Below are 21,292 nucleotides of genomic sequence, written 5' to 3'. Positions count from 1 at the left end.
TTTCGTTTTTACATGCTGTTACGTCACAGTACAAAATTGGACATGGACAAGGTATCATTGTATATGCAAATATGCTACCATTCATGACTTTGTACCATGCAATGTTGTAATATTCAAATGCTTTCCTTGATAAGAAAGTGCGGGTATTTTAATTAGAGGTTAATAAGACTATGTCTTACCTGCGACTTTGTCTATGTTTGCGAAAAATTATATAAAAATACCTGTTATTAAAAATTTGTCTAAGAAATATTTTTTTAATATGGTGCAAATGTGTCTTAGTTCTATTCTAGATAAAGTTATGTACGGGCATTGAAGTGGAACAAAATTAAAAAGCATAATGATAACATTTAAAGAAAAGTGGTTTATTTTTTGCTTTCTTAGTGAAAATCACTGTAACTTGTTATTTTGTAATTTTAGCCTGAGCAAGGACGATAAAATATTTTACCTACCTTCTTATCTATTTAAAAATATCTAATAGGACCTTAATTAATATCATTTGAAATCGCGATTGCGTAAATCATCGTGATTGCTTATTTATCATTGCACTGCTAAAAATGGTTACCTATCGATTCTATGCTAAATCATCCTCCGAGCCTTTTCCCAATCATGTTGGGGTCGGCTTCCAGTCTAACCGGATTCAGCTGAGTACCAGTGCTTTACAAGAAGCGACTGCCTATCTGACCTCCTCAACCCAGTTACCCGGGCAACCCGATACCCCTTGGTTAGACTGGTGTCAGACTTACTGGCTTCTGACTACCCGTAACGACTGCCAAGGATGTTCAATGACAGCCGGGACCTACAGTTTAACGTGCCATCCGAAACACAGTCCATGGTGTCTAAGATATACTTAGAAAGTACATACAAACTTAGAAAAGTTGCATTGGTACTTGCCTGACCTGGGATCGAACCCGCGCCCTCATACTTGAGAGGTTGGTCCTTTACCCACTAGGCCACCACGACTTCGATTCTATGCTAAATATTGCTCTGAATTACTTAGCAATGGTTGTACACTGTTTTTGACGAATTCAATTGTTTTGTTCAGTATTGAAAGTGATTTTCTATTGTTTTTCTTATCTTTCCTATATAATATAGGTCTTATAGTAGTAGCTGGAAGTTTAGATCGAAGTTCGGTTTCGCTAGCCACATTAGAGCCTATCATAACAACGACCCGGGTTACACATTTAGGAGTCGCCGTCGCCGGATACGGCTTGGACGACATGATGAGTAGCTGCAAGAGATTTCTTTTGTAATAAGCTGTACATAAAATGTGACCTTTGTATAATGGTCTTTCGATTTCGATTATCTCACGTTCGACTGAACCGATATTGATGCGGTTATCAGCATGGTATTCGTCAGACACTCTTGTCTTAAGGCACGTTAATTTGAGTCCTGGCTGCCATTTGTACATATTTGACAATCGATTCGGGCAGTTAGAAGCCAAAAATTCCTATGTTGGTGAAAGGTTGGTGACAACTTTCTCCATCTGCAAGACCAAATTCCTTGTTGAAACACAAACGAAATAAATATCATATTTCCTATCAATAGCTCGTTAACGCAGTCGGCTGAACTCACAATATAATATAAGAAGGTATCAATGAATAATACCTAGGTATTAGGTAACCAGATAACGAAACGTTTATCGCAACATTGCAAACAAATGTAGCGTGAAAGTGTAGGTTTAAGGTACGTTTTAGAAGCTAACTGTCGACAGCGACTGCGTGAAATAGGCCGCAGCATGGGCAGTCGCTCCTCAAAGAGAGTCAGCAAACCAGGGCCAAATCCTGCCGAGTAATCTCCCGAGTCTTTTCCCAACTATGTTGGGGTCAGTTTAAACTGATGCAGCCGAGTACCAGTGTACCACATCTCCTCCTCAACCCAGTTACACGGGCAACCCGATACCCCTTCGAAAGACTGGTTGTCAATTCAGACTTTCTGTCTACTGACTTCTTGTCACTACTGCCAAACATGTCCAAATGACAGGCAGGACCCACCAATTTATCGTGCTTGCGATCGACCCTGCGGATTTCAATACCCACTTTGTCTGCTAGCCACGAGCTCTGCCAGTCGCTCTTAAAGTTCGCAGTCGCCCTCAATTATCGACCAATTTCCTGTAGGCAGTTGCAGTCGGCAGCTCGCTTTCAAAACGTACCTTAACAAACCATAGACAAGCACGTTGTGTCGTTATAAATGGCGGTAATTAGCCGCCATTTTTGACAGTTATAACTTTGACGTAACAGTTTTTATTGGGGCGCGAAAGTTTTTTATAGTCCCACCAAGTTTAGATCAGCGTTCAAGCCTCAAAAATGTTGCAATTTCAAGACCAAAAATCACCGACAACATAAACGTATTTTTTTTAACAGCTTTGTAAATTGAACATGAAAGTAAACAGTGTTTTACTGACGTTTGTGTGGTCGGTGAACTTGGGCCTCATATACTTGCCAAGGAGGACTTAACTCAATAGACTGCATTTCAAAATGAATCTATGAATACTTCTCAAATTACATAATGGCGCATCCACACATCGGTTAATTTGTGGCGCAACATGACGAAGTTTAAAGTAAGGTTTAAAGTTTAAAGCTACGTTAGACAAGCATCAAAACAGAAATTGTTTTAAAATGTGCTAAAAATCGGCAATGTATTTAAAAATTAGTAAAGCCTGACATTTCGTATAACCAGCTATATAGGACTGTCGTAATAGTTACTTGTAATAAATAAAAGTCATTAGAATTCGTTCAGCCATTTCAATTCATTAGTAGCAGTGTGAAGAAATTTTCGTTGATTGGATAGTTAGAAACAATTCGTGGTTTCTCCCTATTACATACTTTATAGAAAAGTAACATCCATTCGTGGTTGAACACAACAAGCTTGTCCTTTACGTACTAAAGTACTTGAATCTAAGGCTTTTTGGGAGTGGGAATCATCAGACGACCTCTCTCGTCAGAGGGAGCGTCAGACTCTTACCGACTAAAACCCATCATGTTCCTTCTGGAGCCCTTTGTGTACCAGGGCCGCGGTAACTCTTGCGAACAATCCCGCAGATAAAGAAACTGTTTTTTATAGATACAGGAAAATACTTTAGGTAATTTTCTCATGACAACACAGCAATACAACACAAGACAAAAGCAATATTTCAATATCACACGCATAAACAAGAAATTCAACAAACTTAATAGAGCAGAAAATGTAACATTCGTGAAATAACGAGTCTATGTCACTTTCGTAAATAAATATTGTTTACTTACTTATATCTGTGGTATTAGCTAGCAAGGTCGTAGATAAGAGTTTTATGTGGATGATAACATGTTATGGGGGCACCTTCCCATGGTGTGGTGCTCTTGATAAATATCCATTCAAGTGTCGTTTATGTCCTCATTTTTTTCTTGTTTGCGAAGTGTAGGAAACTTTATATGCAGACTGCATTAGCCCTCACAGCCTCACCAACTATTAATCTTTCCTTTGGTTTCACCTAAGTAACGTGGAAACTACTACCCGTACTCGGATAAAATATAGCTTATGTCACCCTGGGACCTGTGACCTGTGACCTGGAATCTCGGTCCTGCGCCTGATCCTTCTCCGGTCGTGTCGGATTGCCGAACTTACTGGCTATAAGAGTGAAAGAATAGAGAGTGCACCTGTGTCCGCGCAAATGCTGGTGCACTATGTATAATATGTTCTACGCACCTGGTTGATCTCCATAAGAGAACATCAGTCATGGCCGAAATATGCCTCGGACGCGATTACTATTACACATTTTAGTATTACACATTACCTCCCGTCCGCATCTTCGCCCGTGTGGTGTGTTCATAAAAAGTAGCCTATGTGTTAATCCAGGGTATCACCTATCTACATACAAAATCGGTCCAGCCGTTTTTCGTGAAAGAATAATAAAAACTACTATTATTATTAATGTATGTCTCTTCCAGACCTCGGGACTACATGTAGAGTCCCGGATTTTTGGGAGGCGAACGTGGGGCCGTAGCCAACACGCTGAAGCCCTATTATTATTACTATTAAATAAATAAATAAACATACATCCACACATTCTCACACACTTTCACATTTATAGTATTGGTACATATAGAGTTATTCTTTCCAACCCAGAACTGAATTCCTCTATCTAAAATTCTCACTCCCCCTCCCCCAATATATGACAATGGACAGTTGCAATCGCGAGGGGAGTGATGCCCATTAATCTTTATCTAAAGGGGAGCGATATCGTCTATTCTTAGATATTAACAAAATGTTATAATGGTTTGGCTTTCAAAACTAAAACCACAGTTGATGTGTAATGTCAGAAAGTGAAGAAAACTTCGGATTTGAGAACAGATTAGTTTAATATTCTTCCAGTTGACAAAATTAAGAAGCCCCAAATCTGTGAAACCGACAGATCTGCCGATTTTGGATTATTCAGGTTATAATTTTAACTTCCTGAATAAGTTATTTAATCATTTAGCACGTCTGAATTTGGCCGATTGGAGATAAAGCCTTAAAAAGAAGAAAACAGAGTTTATTAAAGTTGAGATTTCGTAGATCACAAACACATATTATAGGAGAAAAAATAGTAAAAGCAAAGAATTGCATTGACTAGATTGAAAAACTTCATCCAATGCGCAGAAGCAGGGAAGAGCCATCTAAACACATCTATACTTCTATCCTAAAATCATAAGTCTAAAGAGTCTGTTTGCTCAAACACGCTAGTCTCAGGAACTGCTAGGCTATTTATAGGAACAAGCATATGTCAACATTGGCGTGCGTTGAAGCATCAAGAGTCATTGTGCTCACGCTCATCACCGTGACGAAATGATGGTACTTCGGTATCTATAGGCCTACCGAGTATTCTGTTCACAGCAATAGATTTGACTAGGTATTGCTATTTTGTGACATTGACCTAGAAAAGAAGCTGTTAAATCTTAAGGGATGCTTGTCAAATTACTCCTGTCTTCGTCGTGTCAGACGAAAGACAGCCCATGATGGACAGAGGCCTCCTTTTAGATTCGCCACTTTTTGGCGGTTCAAAATTATTTCCACATTACTATTCATAACTCTTCAAGTTATAAGGGTACATCACTGATCTGTTCTTACTTTTTGTGGCGCAATACATAAACATTTGATATGCCTAAACTTTTGCCATAAATATAAAATTGTTTAGAAGTTCATTAATAAATACTTTGTGTTAATTAAGGGTGATGTATTTACCACATATGGTAAAGTAATTTAATTAAAATTTACCGAATTTCCCTAAAGTGTCATCACCGATTCATTATTACGCATCAAATAGCTAACCTTACTGACACACACTCATACATAGGCCATAGGAATATGTATACTATTATATTATTGTACAAAATTTCCTAACTACGTGTTAATTAGAATTCCCTTTGGAATTTGCGTGACGTGTCTTCTAACTCTTCCAAGTGTGACTAACGTCCCCTATATCATCGGACGCGCCTACAGAAACTATTCATTGATTTAATAATTCAATTCAGAGCAGTATGTCTTGCGGTCAATGCGCTATCTTCTTTCATATTCATCTGCCTAGCCTTTTCTCAACTATGTTGGAGTCAGCTTATAGCGGCGAGTTTTTTTTAGGTGCTAATTTTAGGAACTGGACTGATTTCAGAAATTCTTTCTTTAGGGAGCCCATTTATTGAGGAAGGTAATTAGTGACTTTTGTCCGAGTTAGCAAAATAGTTCCCACAGAATGCGGGTGAAGTTGATACCAGAAGATAGTGTCTCAAAAAAAACATCCGGATTGAGAGCCTCCTCCTTGTTGGGGAGTCGGTTGAAAAATAGGATCCAAGTTCCGAATAAAAGGGAGACTATTACGATATATTACGTGTTAATTAGAATTCCTCAGGGAATTTGCGTGACGTGTCTTCCAAGTGTGACTAACATGGTCCCCTATGTCATCAGGCATCGGGCGCGCCTACAGAAAATATTCATTGATTTAATAATTCAATTCAGAGCAGTATGTCTTGCGGTCAATGTGCCATCTTCTTTACTGATGTTATGAAGCTGGAGAGTTTGTTTGTACGTACTTATCTCAGGAACTACAGGGGCCCGATTCTCCTAATTTTACTTAAGCGCCATACGATTCACGTTCGACTCGATTCGACTGAGATCCAATCCCGACTCGATTACGATTGAAGCGTATGTGGCATTCCGCTATTTTTTCTTTGAAATAAACGTTTTTATCCTTTTCTGTCATTCAATAATGAATCATTTTGTCTGCAAATGATTTACGATTGCAAAATGATTGTACAGCAAACTACCGTATAGATCAAAATCACCAAAATAGCAGACCAATCGCACACCAATCAAATGTCAATCGAATACGATTGGTCTTTTATTAGTAGCAGAATGCCCGATATGGTTAAAACTGCTATTGCGATCATATTGCGATTCGATTTCTATTCGATTTTGACATTATTAACTTAGGAGAATCGGGCCCCAGATCTGTGCTCCAGGACCGATTTGAATTGTTTTAAAGTGTTAGAAAGCTAGGCCACTAACGGCCGGTTCACACATGTCTCCGTTTTACTGTCCCGTTTTACCGTGTACGTTTTTTTTTCGTCAATGGCGTATGTAGTTGTATACAGAATACTGTGCCATGTGTGAAGTCACTCATACAACTACATACGCCATCGACGAAAAAAAAACGTACACGATAAAACGGAACAGTAAAACGGAGACATGTGTGAACCGGCCGTTACCTGCGTACGCGAATTAATGTTCACGGGATGCGGGTGAAACTACGTTCGGAAACTATTGTCTCATAAAAAGAGGATCCAACTTCCGAATGAGTGGGATAACTCATCAGTTTTTTAAGATTGATAGCTATTAATTAAGATAGGCTACAGTCAAATGATCCTACTAGCATCCCTCAGCATCACTACTTCGCACACTCCGACACAAAGTAGCCTTTAGCCTTTCAGGATAAATTGGCTGTAGTGTCTTACACTGACCATTTCAAATCGGTCATGTTGCTCCTGAATGTGTATAGATTTTTGTAAAGGAAAAGTTGATAATTCAGAATCTAACAAAATATCCTTTATTTATAAGAGTACAGCAGCATACAGCTGTTCGCCACAATATAGAAAGTAGCAAGTAAAGCATAACAGCGAGACGGACCGGGTCGCGTGGCGCCTAGCTCACCGACAAAGTGGGCAAAGTTCACCGACGACATAAACGTTAGTTTTCTTTAAACTATCGTTTACTTTGAAAATTAAACTTGAAAAATGCATAGTAGGTTAAAAAGTGAGCTTATGTTGTCGGTGAACTTGTACCTGTCGTCGCTGATATTTTTTTTAATGGTAAATCATCAAATAACCCTCCTTACTGTGGGTGCAGCGTGAGGGAGTGTCAGACTCTTACTGACTAAACCTTATCATGCTCTTTCTTAAGCCCTTTATGTATAAGGGCAGCGGTAACTCTTTCGAACAATCCTACAGCCTCTTAATCGCTGATCAACCGTAGTTTTTTTCGTCCTATTTATTATAGCGAGATACCACCAAAGTTGTTCGCGTAGAAAAAGTGCACGCATTGACGCAAGTCCACAGCTATCATGTGTTCGCACACAAAGGTTGCAGTTTCGCGGACATTTTAGAAATGTTCGCACACAATTTGTTACTACTCGAGTGAGTAGACCAAAAGATACATTTATGTGCGTCACAATTGCTTGTGGGGAATTTCGCCTTTTAAGTCCATATTTCCTTATAATGATTGATACATTAAACAATAGTTCCATTATATTTCAGGATGTCTAATACAAAAAAGATGGACCTATCCGGTTGATTGATTCATTTGATCGTTCCATCCTTTAGATTTCCAAACGCTTATTTGGTACTGCAATTTGGGCATTACTCATAAGCATCCTACTAATATTGTAATCGTAGAAGTTAGTTTGTATCTCTTTCACGCGAAAACTGCCGTTGATGAAACATTGCAGTACATTGCACTGCATTGCATATTAGATTGCAGAATACATATAGCTTATACCATATCAAAATAAAGTTATTATCCTGTACTGCCTTCGACAACCAGTCTTACCAAAGGGTACCGAGTTTCTCCGGTAACTAGGCTGAAGAGGTCAGATAGGCACTCGTTCCAAGAAAAGCACTGGTCCTCAGCTGCATCAACCAACATAGTTGGACAATAGGTCAGACAGATGATGAATTCTTTAGGGACGAGGGTGAAAACGCTGGATGAAGCTAGTCATCTATACTAATAATAAACTACACCAGATGGTCACAATATAGAAAGTAGCAAGTTAACCATGGCTGACCTGTTAACGTAAGGTTAAGATTCGGTTGCACAACGCTAATCTTTTGTTATCTGATGTCAGTTTGACACTCAATTACGCATTTATTGTTGTTTGTGCGTTAGGGTACAAATGTGTGCATGTCTATGGTGATTCACATGGCTATCTAGTAACCATCAGTCTGTATTTAAATAGTCAATAAAGCCAAGAACTCTGTTTTTATCCGATTTCATAAAAGGAGGTTCTGAATGTGAATGTGTTTTTGTCTTGAAAATAAAATTTAAGCTGTTAATGGCTGAACCGAATAAGATGAAATTCGAGTAGTTCCCGGTGAAGTTACCGTTATAGGGGTACACAAATATTTCGTATAATACCCCTGTAATGGTAACTACACCATGGGAAAGAGTTTGTCTCAAAAGAATCAGTAAAGTTTTGACAATGTGTTAAAGTTTTTTTTAGCAAATAGGCCTTTTCAGGCTGTTATGAAAAAATCATTGCATAGTTACCAAAAGTGGATCCTATAGATAGACAAACACCGACAAGAAACTCCATAACCCAAAAAATAGTCCAATTAAAATATTGAAAAATTACTTGATTAACTTTCAAAGTATATTTAACCACACATGTTCATTTAGTTTGTATTGCCTTTAAAAATAAAAGAGTCAAGTATCAGCTGTAGCTCGTACAAGCGGTTTGTACGCATTGTCTTGTCCGCCATATTGCTTTCTTTGGGTCACGTCTTCTTCAATGGACGATTGTAAATTTTGTTGTAACAGTTAAAACAGAGTCTGACACCAGTCTAACCAAGGGGTATTGGGTTGCCCGGGTAATTGGGTTGAGGAGGTCAGACAGGGCAGTCGCTTCTTGTAAAGCACTGGTACTCAGCTACATCCAGTTAGACTGGAAGCCGACCCCAACATAGTTGGGAAAAAGGCTCGGAGGAGGAGGAGGTTGTAACTTTAGTAGTTATACTTAAAGTTACAGAATTATTAAGTACTTCATCATCCTTTTATAGTCCCACTGCTGGGCACAAGCCTCCTCTCACAGAGAGAAGGATTGAGCATTATCACCACGCTTGCTCAATGCGGGTTGGCGATTTCAGACTGTATAGTCCAGGTTTCTTATCTCCATAATCAGTAATGTTTTGTCGAAAAATTACTTGATTAACTTTTAAAGTATGTTAAACCACACAAATTCATTTACAGCCTTACTTATAAACGTGAATTAAATATAAGTAATACTTAAGGGCTGTTTAAGAAAAAATCTTACTTATAAACGAGGCTTAACTAAATCATTTTCTTAGCAATGTCTTAAATGAGCTGTCAAATTAAGTAGCCTCACACCCTTGTTTAACCCGCTAATTAGCAAAATGGCTGGATTCCCACCAGCTGATTTTTCATTTCCGGTTTATTGACAGCTCAACTTTTTAATTTTATATTTTACGGATGCCATTGTTGCCATTACACAACGTTTTGATGACAAATATTTTTTTAAGCTACCAACATTCCGGTAGTGTTGAGAAATTAGTACGTTTTTATGTCATTATCTGTTCATTACTTAAGACATGCTTATGCAACGTTTATAGGTCAAAATAATTTAATCACTACTTAAGGCTTTAAGTAGTAATTAGTTAAAACAATGCTTAGAAGATGATTAGTTGATTTTTATAAGTAAGGCTGTTAGTTTATATTCTCTTTAAAAATAAAAGAGTCAAGTATCAGCTGTAGCTCGTTCGAGCGGTTTGTATGCATTGTCTTGTCCGCCATATTGCTTTCTTTGGGTCACGTCTTCTTCAATCGACGATTGTAAATTTTGTTGTAACAGTTAAAACAGAGTCTGACACCAGTCTAACCAAGGGGTATTGGGTTGCCCGGGTAATTGGGTTGAGGAGGTCAGACAGGGCAGTCGCTTCTTGTAAAGCACTGGTACTCAGCTACATCCAGTTAGACTGGAAGCCGACCCCAACTGTTTGTTGTAGCTTTAGTAGTTAAATTAAAAGTTACAGAATTACTGACTTAAATTCTTTGAGGATAATCTTAATCATTAACTTCAGTATCTATATACTTTGTTTAGTTGACCGTGCAAATCTCAGGAAATACTGGTCCGATTTAAAAACATATTTTACTGTTGGATAGCCTATAATATAATAGCACGTTTATTGCGGAAGGCGAAAGGCTTTTTAGCCAGATGCACGAAGTAGTTCCCACGGTGCGCGTTATTACACTACATGCAATGAAACAAAGTGGTAACGTATATTTCCGCGATAATCTCAAAATACTCAATAATATTGGCCCCTTTTTGAGCTCTAAAAAGCTGGCAGTACAAAGTGGGCAAAAATTAAAAAAAAGAGCTCAAAATTTGTTGCTAATTTGTTGCTAATTAGTTGCCAAATAATCGATTTTTTTGCTTTTGCCGATTTCGAGAAATCGTCAACAATGCTAGCTTCACCATAAGCTGGCATGGATTATAAGATAAAAGTAAAGGTAAAATAAACAAAATCACTACAAATTTGTTGCTAATTTGTTGCTGTATAACCAAAATAAATTTGAGGTGCAAAAATATTTTTTTTTTCAAATAGAAAATTTTTATTTGCTTTGCGCGCTTGAATGTCAATTGTTTCATGAAAAAAATATGAAATAAATTTGTTGCTCGTCACAGAACTGTTCCTTGTCACTTAGAGAACCAGCAACTAAATAGACACCCGACGATCGGGTGTCTTGAACTTCGGTGACTAACAAACCGGCCATGCTGGCTTGAATGTCGATTTTTCCGGTGAAAAACGTGGAAATAAATTTGTTGCTCTTCGCAGAACTGTTAGGCATCGATCGGAGAACCAGCAACTAAATAGACACCCGTTGATCGGGTGTCTTGAACTTCGGTGACTAACAAACCGGCCATGCTGGCTTGAATGTCGATTTTTCCGGTGAAAAACGTTGAAATGAATTTGTTGCTCGTCACAGAGGTGATTAATGTCACTTAGAGAACCAGCAACTAAATAAATAGGAGAGCTCAAAATAACACACAAGTCAAATTGTTGAGCTCTCATAAATTGACGAGCTCAAAAACATCGCAACAAACGGCAACATTCGAACGCTTAATGTATCTAGCGGGAAGTTACAGGAATGGCCTTTTAGGGTCATCCGATTTCGATATTTTTTTTTTTGCTTATTAGCGCTCAAGGATGGCTTAGAAAAATAGAATTCAAAAAAAAAAGCGAAAAAAATATAAAATTGAAAAATAAAAAAATATTAATACTGAATACTAGTCACCAATGTTACCAGTTGATTACGTGGCTATAAGAGTATACTAAAATTAATCAATATATAGTTTCTGGAAAGTACTCAATGCTTAGTTCATTTTTAATGCCAAAGAAGAAATCGTGACTCAGATGATATTTTTTTGTTTGTAAAAATAATTACAGTCAGAAAAATCGACATTCAAGCCAGCATGGCCGGTTTGTTAGTCACCGAAGTTCAAGACACCCGATCGTCGGGTGTCTATTTAGTTGCTGGTTCTCTGAGAGACATTAATCACCTCTGTGACGAGCAACAAATTCATTTCCACGTTTTTCACCGGAAAAATCGACATTCAAGCCAGCATGGCCGGTTTGTTAGTCACCGAAGTTCAAGACACCCGATCATCGGGTGTCTATTTAGTTGCTGGTTCTCTGAGAGACATTAATCACCTCTGTGACGAGCAACAAATTCATTTCCACGTTTTTCACCGGAAAAATCGACATTCAAGCCAGCATGGCCGGTTTGTTAGTCACCGAAGTTCAAGACACCCGATCGTCGGGTGTCTATTTAGTTGCTGGTTCTCTGAGAGACATTAATCACCTCAGTGACGAGCAACAAATTCATTTCAACGTTTTTCACCGGAAAAATCGACATTCAAGCTAGCATGGCCGGTTTGTTAGTCACCGAAGTTCAAGACACCCGATCGTCGGGTGTCTATTTAGTTGCTGGTTCTCTAAGTGACAAGGAACAGTTCTGTGACGAGCAACAAATTTATTTCATATTTTTTTCATGAAACAATTGACATTCAAGCGCGCAAAGCAAATAAAAATTTTCTATTTGAAAAAAAAAAATATTTTTGCACCTCTTTATTTTGGTTATACAGCAACAAATTAGCAACAAATTTGTAGTGATTTTGTTTATTTTACCTTTACTTTTATCTTATAATCCATGCCAGCTTATGGTGAAGCTAGCATTGTTGACGATTTCTCGAAATCGGCAAAAGCAAAAAAATCGATTATTTGGCAACTAATTAGCAACAAATTAGCAACAAATTTTGAGCTTTTTTTTTTAATTTTTGCCCACTTTGTACTGCCAGCTTTTTAGAGCTCCCTTTTTGCACGGATAGATGAGCGATTAAAATGCAGTCAATAAATCAAGTTACTTTTTAAATCACATAAGACCACATGTGATCTAAGTTAGCCTTACAGTCACCATATATCTATTTTTATAAATAAACCATATACCATTTCTGTAACAGAAATCATAACAGCAGTTCACCTTAACCTTATACGGTGCGTTCAACAGTACAGTTAGACAGTTTTATCTCGACATCTATGTAAGTAAACTGTGCGATTGAACGCTTGCGCACAAATTGGGTCAAATAAGTTATTTTATTTATTGCTGTGTTTAAATTTTTGTCTGTCTGAGAGTTCTTTAAGTCTTCTTTTTTGATTATTTTGATCTCCATAAACTTCTTTTTTAACCGACTTTTAAAAAGGAGGTCTTCAAGTTTTGTTTGTTTGTTGTTATTTATTGGTCAAAATTGAAAGATAAATTAATGTGTAAAATCTCTTTATATTACTACAAGCTTTTCCCCTCGGTTCTAGCTGTGTCCCGTGGGAAATACTTTCCGCACCCGGGTAAAAGGTCTATGTAAGACTCTTATCTTCTATGTACCAAGTTTAATTCGAGGTTGAGTATTTTTTGGGCGTGAAAACGCGACAGACAGAATTGATTATACTCGACGGTAACAAAGTCTCTAGGGTCTAGATGTCAAGTTTTATTTTGTCCCTTTCAGTATTTTGTGAATTCGGTTTATTTTTTGTTAATAATCCTTTGTAGTGTACATTGATATCTGAGGAACTTAGAACAGTCGAATTTTCAGTCAACCTTTTTTTACAAAGTACGCAGCATCACACTAAACCATAGTAATACAGTTTATCCACGATCTCTAAACGAGTACCATCCTGCACAATTGTGTTTAAACTGGGTCAATTCTCTGCTGTACTTGACCGTACCTATTAGTGGCACTATTGTTAGCTCAGGCTAGTTTATTGCCTTTCTTAGTGTTGGGTAAATTAAAGTTTAAAATGTTAATAAATGAATAAAAAATAAAAGCCTTATTATTTCTTATAAATTACGTTTCCAACTTGGTTATTTACATAGATATTTACAACACAAAAAAAACTATCCTAGTAAAACAATAATAAAAAAACACTATATCTAAAAAGCGTCAAAAAATTCATCCCCAGCGCTGTCAAGAGGCTGGCAGCATTACCTCATTGGATGGCCATGCTGATCCTTTGTCTTGTAAGTTAAATATGTAAACAAAATATAAAGTTAAATAGAATCGAATTAAGAAGTCAGCCAGCCTAATCAAGGGGTATCGGGTTGCCCGGGTAACTGGGTTGAGGAGGTCAGATAGGCAGTCGCTTCTTGTAAAGCACTGGTACTCAGCTGAATCCGGTTAGACTGGAAGCCGACCCCAACATAGTTTGGGAAAAGGCTCGGAGGATGATGAGAATCGAATTAAGAAAACTAATCTACAGGAACCCCTCTTTGGGTGAAGGCCTCCTCCAAAGACGCCCACTGATCTCTGTCTTGAGCAATATCCATCCACTCCGGCCCAGCTATCTTCAGTATGTCATCTATCCATCTTGTAACGGGTCTTCCCTTATATCGTTTTCCAATAGGCTAGTTTCCTAAAAAATAATAATTAGTCCGTCTTGTAGATTGTCCAAAATTAAGCGATACGTATTTTTTCTTTTTTAAATTGGATCAGAACTTGTTAAGATATAGCGTGTTAAAGTTGAGTGTGACGTCACAAGTTGCTACAATTTTCAGGACACTGTGACGTAAAAGGCCCCCACTCCTAATTTTTGAAGTGTATTATCTTTGTCATTTTATGTTTAATTAAAAAAAGAAAAAATACGTATCCAATATTTTTTGATTATCTAAAAAGCGGACTAAATATTATTTCATTATTTCGACCCTGGACACTACCCTATTGGGCCAATTGGGTTTATAATATATTGTGAAAACAAGAAATATTTCGAACATGAAGAGTTTGCTTATAGGAACGTGCTAATCTTATTGACTACTGGACCGATTTCGGTTAAAATAATTTCAGAGTTCTATAGCCCATTTATCGAGGAAAGCTATGCTACAGGCTACTTTTTATCCGGGAGCGCGGAGTAGTTCCAAAGGACGCCTTTGCAACCGTTGCACATACGTAGATTTGACCAATTTAGGCGGCCAAAAATATTTTACAATGTATTTCGTTTTTTCTATCTTTATTTTATCATTATTTTATTATTTATTTTATTTAAGCATTGTATTTTGATAATAAGCATGTTTTATTGAAAAAAACCGTAAATATTTTTTTTTAATGTAGAGTATCATATATTTTAATTTTAAAAGTAGTTATGATATTTTTTATTATATCTATTTCAAAATAATATGTAATGTAGTAAAAAAAAAAAAATTAATATTTTTTTATTCCTCACTTTCTGCCTCTGATATATCAGACTCTGTGTTTGATTCAGCTGGTAGTAGCATATTTTATTGTTTCAGGGCAAAATAATCTTGTTTTGATGTTTTTTTTTGTTGGTCACATTTCTTCAGTTTCGTATTTCTTTAGTTTTCCTTCGTTTAGTCCTCTCACTACAATCTTTAAGTGATTTAGATGGCCGCCCCGGTCGATTTCCAACACTTGTCGGGCGTTCAAATGTTCTGCTTAACCAATTCTCATTAGTTTTAAGGATTTTTTTTACAGTTTCAGTTTTTTACTTTCGTAGCTATTTTAAAATATGCAAATCTTTGTTTAAAACTGCTTATATTATCAGGCGTGTCACCCTAATAGGTCAAAAGTTAGTTTCCTAGGTAATTTAGTTTTTCTTCCAAATTAGTCAGATCTTGCTATTGTATTTTATTGTAAATATAACGTAGGGTCACTATTTTTACGCCAGAGGTACTCAAAACAAAAAAAAATGCACTTTGTGACATTTTAAAGAAAAAAGTATTTTATTTTTGTATGAGCTTCAAATCTTAAAAAGCCTGTAAGTCGGACATCCGCAGCTATCCGCAGCCAAAAAATATGTCGTAAGCTAGTTTAATATGTCAAATATCTAAAACTAAAAAAAATGTTACGCGGTCGAACGCGATAATATAACAAAATTGTGTTTAAACAAGAAAATTACTAAAAAAATATTTTGCTTACACACCCTCTTTTAAAATTGAAATAATACTATAAAAAATTAAGTGATCACACTTAAAATATATTAAAATATAATAACTGTTACCTACACAACTCGAATCCATCATAATAGTTGCTTAATATCAATTAGATAGCACAAAAATAATTTTTCTTTAATACCGTCTACCGAGATCTCTAAAAACGTATAACGTAAAATTTGCACTAAGGTCAAGTTCCAACTCCTGGTGCAAGCGCATATCGCATGTTTGGTAGGTAGATGTGGTAAATTCTTATTGCTGGGGTATTCCTCTTTCCATTTTACCCACAATTTGATGATAACCTTTATTTAAAAAAAAAAGACTTTTGGCCAGCTAAATTGCTCAAATCTACGTTAGTGCGTTGGCTAACTTCTCAGCTTTTTTAAATAACCAGAGTATGCATGCAAATACACCTTTAGAATAGAACATCGATGAAAAGTTATTTATATAAAAAAAACCTTCAAAACACTAATTATTTACCAGTTCCTAATCAGATTTTGTTACTAAGATAAGATGCACGCGACTCTCGTATGTCTAAAACTACAATAGACTAGAAACTTGTGGGATCTAGGGCTTATGCAGATTGGAATAAAAAGTGTAAATATCTGTACTATAAAATATTACATAGCTGAATAGTTAGTTTGCTAGATGAATGTGGTGTTCTCAGGACCTACTGGTTCGATTTGGAAAATACTTTCAGTGTTAGATAGCCCCTTAATTAAGAAAGGCTACATACAAGACTGCAAGTTTTTCCCGTTATTGGGGAGTGATTCACTTGGGATATAGGCGAAACTGCGTTAAAAATTAAATATAAATAATAAATAAATTCTCTATCTTCTCTTTTTTAATTCTTTTAACAATCATTGTCCTAAACAGATATTTTTTTTTACTTTTCATAACAGTACCACTAACAGCCAAGCTACATAACTACTTCCTCATTAAACATGATAATTAAAAAATAAACAACGCGCTCAGGAAAATGGAAAGTGTGTTTAGTTAGTCCTAAATGTAGGGCGAGTTAACTGGGTCAAAGAAATCTGGTGCGGGTCAGGTACTTACTGCAGAATCTTCGGTTACGCACATAATATAAGCCATTTTATTGTCCCACTGCAGGACACAGGTCTCTTCTCATACAGAGAAGGAATGAAGTTAATCATCACACTTGCTCAAGGCGAATTCAGACTTGAAAGTTTAAGTCTCCTTAAGATGTTTTCCTTCACCTTTAATCAGTCAATTTAGTACAAATACTGTCTAAAGTCTCTAAAGTCTGAGAAAGGACAAAGGCTACATTTTATCAGGGTGCTGTTGTATCTCCCTCGAGACGCTTGTAAAACCGTGGGGAACTGACAGTTTAAAGACCCTTGAAAGTCCAGGTCTTTCCACTAGTGATAACAGCAGGAGTAGAAGCGAGCTTATCATTTACCAAGCTATGGAATCTTATGTATATTCTCCACGAAGAGTGTGTAAAGTTTGAAACTACATAGATGGATGAAGAAGAAGAGGAAGACCGAAAAGATATGGATTGCATGAGTGATAACCCTTTAGGTTTTTTTTTTTTTAATAAAGCCTTACCGCAGATTTGGGGGTCCGCGCTTTTATTTACATTTTTACTTAATTATAATTTTTTGCCGTCTTGGCCTCACAAACTTATGTCTAGTCTTAAGACTATGTGAGTCCACCGCGTATTTACGTATTTATTTTAATATTTATATATCAGTGGTTCTTAACCTTTTTGTCATGAGGGACCACTTCACCAAAAGTTTATCATGCCGCGGACCACCTCATTGGTTTACCTAAATTGAGGGTTCTTTGATAAAGAATACAAGCACACTTTATAATTAGCACTCATTTCTTTATTATTGAGCAAAAAAACTAAAAGTTACAGAATTTATTTTAATGAGATTTTTGTGACTGCATTCTCTTTACTATCTTCAGAATTCTTCTCTATTCTTTTGTAGGTAAGCAAATGTAAAGAAAGACAAACACACGCTTCTGTAGTTTTCAAATGCGCGAGCGAAGGGAGCGCGAATTTTTTTCAGACTTAAATAATCATTACGTAAAATGTAGCCCAAACGTACTTAACTTTTTGTTTGTTGACAAATGCAAGAAGAAGCACATATAGCTTCAGAATACGCGAGCGAGCGTGAATTTTTTTTTAAGACTCAAAATTAAAATTACGTAAAATGTAGCCCAAACATACATTTTTTTCTGTTGGACAAGTAAGATGGATATGAATGGGATGGGCGGGTGGTTCGGACCCCGAAACTTAACTTATATACGTCCATGCGAAAAACCCTGCTCACATAGAGAAGTCGGTAAAAATAAAGTTAGATAACGTATAGCAACGACGCGAAGCAAAGCTTCGCGGACCACTTGGAATGTCTCCAGGGACCACAAGTGGTCCGCGGACCACCGGTTAAGAACCACTGTTATATATATATGTATACAGAATTTTTTTATTACTTACACAATACTTAACACTATATTCATGGACTTTGGCAACTTAGTTAAACACGATTTTGGGACAGGAACGGATTGGGGATTGGTCTCATTTCCCGCTAGCGACTAGGGACTTTGCGAGTGCCAGTAGGGCTAACATGACAGTGGAGTCTCGATGTTGCATTTTTATTGGCGCGTCCATCGCTCGCTTTATGAAACGGCCAGTGGCATCGTCGGCGTCATCTGTGTAGTAGACGCAGCTAGCCGTATGTCTCGACACTGCCACTACCGCGTGGGAAACGCTGTCATGAATTTGGAGCTTCCTGGACTTAGTGTTTATGATGACGACGCTGTCGTATGTCAGTCCCTGAGCCTCGTGAATGGTTAAGGTACGCGACCCTTCACCAGACCCTTATCCCTGGCTAATAAGAGAAGATTTCTCTTCTTGCGTATGAACCAAGAATAGGGTGTTCTGGGCGGTGGTCGGTATTTGCGCTCCCGTAAAACCCTTCAAGCTCAGGGAATGAACATGAGACAGCGACGTTTTAGAGGAGTATATACCTGAGTATATCTCGCTGAGTGCGAAGGCCACATCTATCGGGTTACGGTGGGTGCAGAGCAGCTCCTGTGTGATGCCAGCCACCAGATATGGACGGGTATACTTTAAAGGAAAAAGGTTATCCCTGTCCAAATATGGTAGCTGATTCACGTCTCCGATGAGGACCACCTCGCTTGCACCAGACAACTTTGCTGCCATGACTATGGCCCCGAAGTGGTTCATGAGAGCTTCGTCTACCGTCAAGCGGTGACATTTCTCATTTGGCTTGAACCCGTTGGCTAAAATTGAGGCCATAGTCCGCACCTTTGTGTTCGCCCTATCGCCCAATTGGTGCGCAAGCTTTCCTCTTAGATCTTTGGCCGCTTCAGTTGTCGTGGTGGCTACGACGTCCCTCCTCTCGTCGAAGTGTTTCACCACCTAGGTAGTTTTGCCGCACCCCGGCACCCCATTTACCCATCTGATATTGGGTACCGCCCAAGGTTCCGTCGATGCTGAGGTGTCTGAGGTCCCAGAAACGGTCTGTGCCATTTCAAGGATACTATCCTCCAGCATGATTTTGGTACATTTGGCGGTAACCACTATCGGGTCATCGTGTGGCGTCTGGAATTTTAACCCTTTAGGTTCATAACGTCAACTTCCCAAAATGTTCACACTCTCAAAACGTCCACTTCCCAAAATGGTAATTCCCTAAATGTCTATTTCCCATTTCGTCTACTTTCCCATAACGACGAAAAATCTATAATTCCCAAAAAGTCCACTTCCCATAAGGTCAACTCTCAAAACGTCCATTTTCTAAATAGTTTTTTTTTAAATCAAAATGTTAAGGCTTACGGGTTACAGTGGGAAGCCCATGCCCATAAAGGTCGCCGGAAGACGATCTAAGGGGAAGGCCTATGTTCAGCAGTGAACGTCCTATGGCTGAGATGATGATGATGTAAGTAAAGGCTGATAGAGAGGAGTCCCAAAGACTCCTTCCTTGGAATCTTTGGAACTGTGCACCTAGCTATTCACGTTTCGTAAGAACTTGTAATAGGTCTATATAAAATGAAAGCGTTGAATGGAAGCGGAGTATATATTGCTTGCCCTAAATAAAACTGGGAACGGATCAGGAAGAAGAAACTTTCAAATAAAAGCATCAACGTGTTTTAACTGATTTGCCAATCTGCCCAAAATATCACAAACCAATCAGCGACAGGAAATGTGTCTGCCATAAGGAATGGACGACATAATAGCGTTTCAATTTAAAATTGAATATAAAACAAGTGTAGAAAACATTAAATAAAAACCTATTTAAAATTCAGTTCACATCGTCAAAAATAAACGTTGACAATGTTGCATAAGGCACGTCAATATCTTCTATCTATACTAATGTTTTAATTTTAAAGCTGAAGAGTGTTTGGTTAGAACATGCTAATCCAAGGAGCAATTTGTCTGATTTGAAAAAATATTTCAGTGTTAGATAGCCCATTTATCGAAGAAGGCTACGAGCTATTTTTATCTGTTTTCGAAAAGTAGTTCCCACGGCGGGATAACTCGCTGGCGAAGGTCATTCAAATAAATTAAGAGAAGTACGTTTGTAATCACAGGTACAATCATCATCATCCTCCGAGCCTTTTCCCAACTATGTTGGGGTCGGCTTCCAGTCTAACCGCATTCAGCTGAGTACCAGCGCTTTACAAGGAGCGACTGCCTATTTGACCTTCTCAACCCAGTTACCCAGGCAACCCAATAACCCTAATTATAGTCATAAGTACAAGATTACCGATATATCAATGGAATGGGAACTACATAAAAAACACAAAACTCACAATTACTGATTTACCATCTGTATGATCCGGCTATTCTTGGTAATGGATTAAATCTTGTCATGTCAAGAAAACCAATGATTTAAAAAGCGACTTGATTTCATTTAGAAAAGAAAAGACTACAACTCTATAGCGCTTCCTCACTTCAAAATATCTTAGAAAACAAAAATATTACATAACACAAGCAAAACCACACACCGAAGCTAGTTAAACATAATCCTGTAACGGAAACACCAATGTTTGCGTTACGAGTTATTTGCGAATACTTACTCATTATACAAAGCGGGCCATTTATTTCTCTGCTATTATTTTAACTGCTTTACAAACTGTTTCGTTTGGTATACGTAACAACTGTAAATTGGCTATTATTTCGAAAGGTTAAGCAATAGGTTTTGTTAAATTGACACCTTTGCCAATAAGAGAAGTACATCTTATTTTATAATTTTTATTTACCTCAAAATCTGTACATTATATTTTAAAATAAAATAAAAATATATTTATTTTTTAAATTTAAATTTCATTAAAAAAAGAAACTTAAAACTAATAAAGGGCGTCGAAAAATTGATCCTCATCGCTGTCACCCGGCAGTGTACCCAAAAGGCTGGCTGCATTGACACGTTGAATGGCAATGCCACCCCTTGGGTCACGAGTGTCTTATTTTTATGTGTAATCGTAAGGTGAGATTCTACCACTGTGCAGCATTGTGACTTACGCAAATGTATCTTCTGGTGTACTCGCTCTAGCAAACAATAACAAATTG

At 37.5% G+C, this 21,292-nt stretch overlaps 1 protein-coding gene across 1 annotated transcript in view; it reads left to right on the top strand.

Annotated features, from left to right (window-relative positions):
* Positions 1-21,292, top strand: part of LOC124643226 (LIM and SH3 domain protein Lasp) — a 48,893-nt gene that overhangs the window by 9,214 nt on the left and 18,387 nt on the right. The window lies entirely within an intron of this gene.

This window comes from Helicoverpa zea, chromosome 27 (genome assembly GCF_022581195.2).
Source record: "Helicoverpa zea isolate HzStark_Cry1AcR chromosome 27, ilHelZeax1.1, whole genome shotgun sequence".
NCBI lineage: Eukaryota > Metazoa > Arthropoda > Insecta > Lepidoptera > Noctuidae > Helicoverpa > Helicoverpa zea.
The sequence above is the reverse complement of the archived record's forward strand: the minus strand, read 5'-3'. Positions and strand labels throughout refer to the sequence as shown.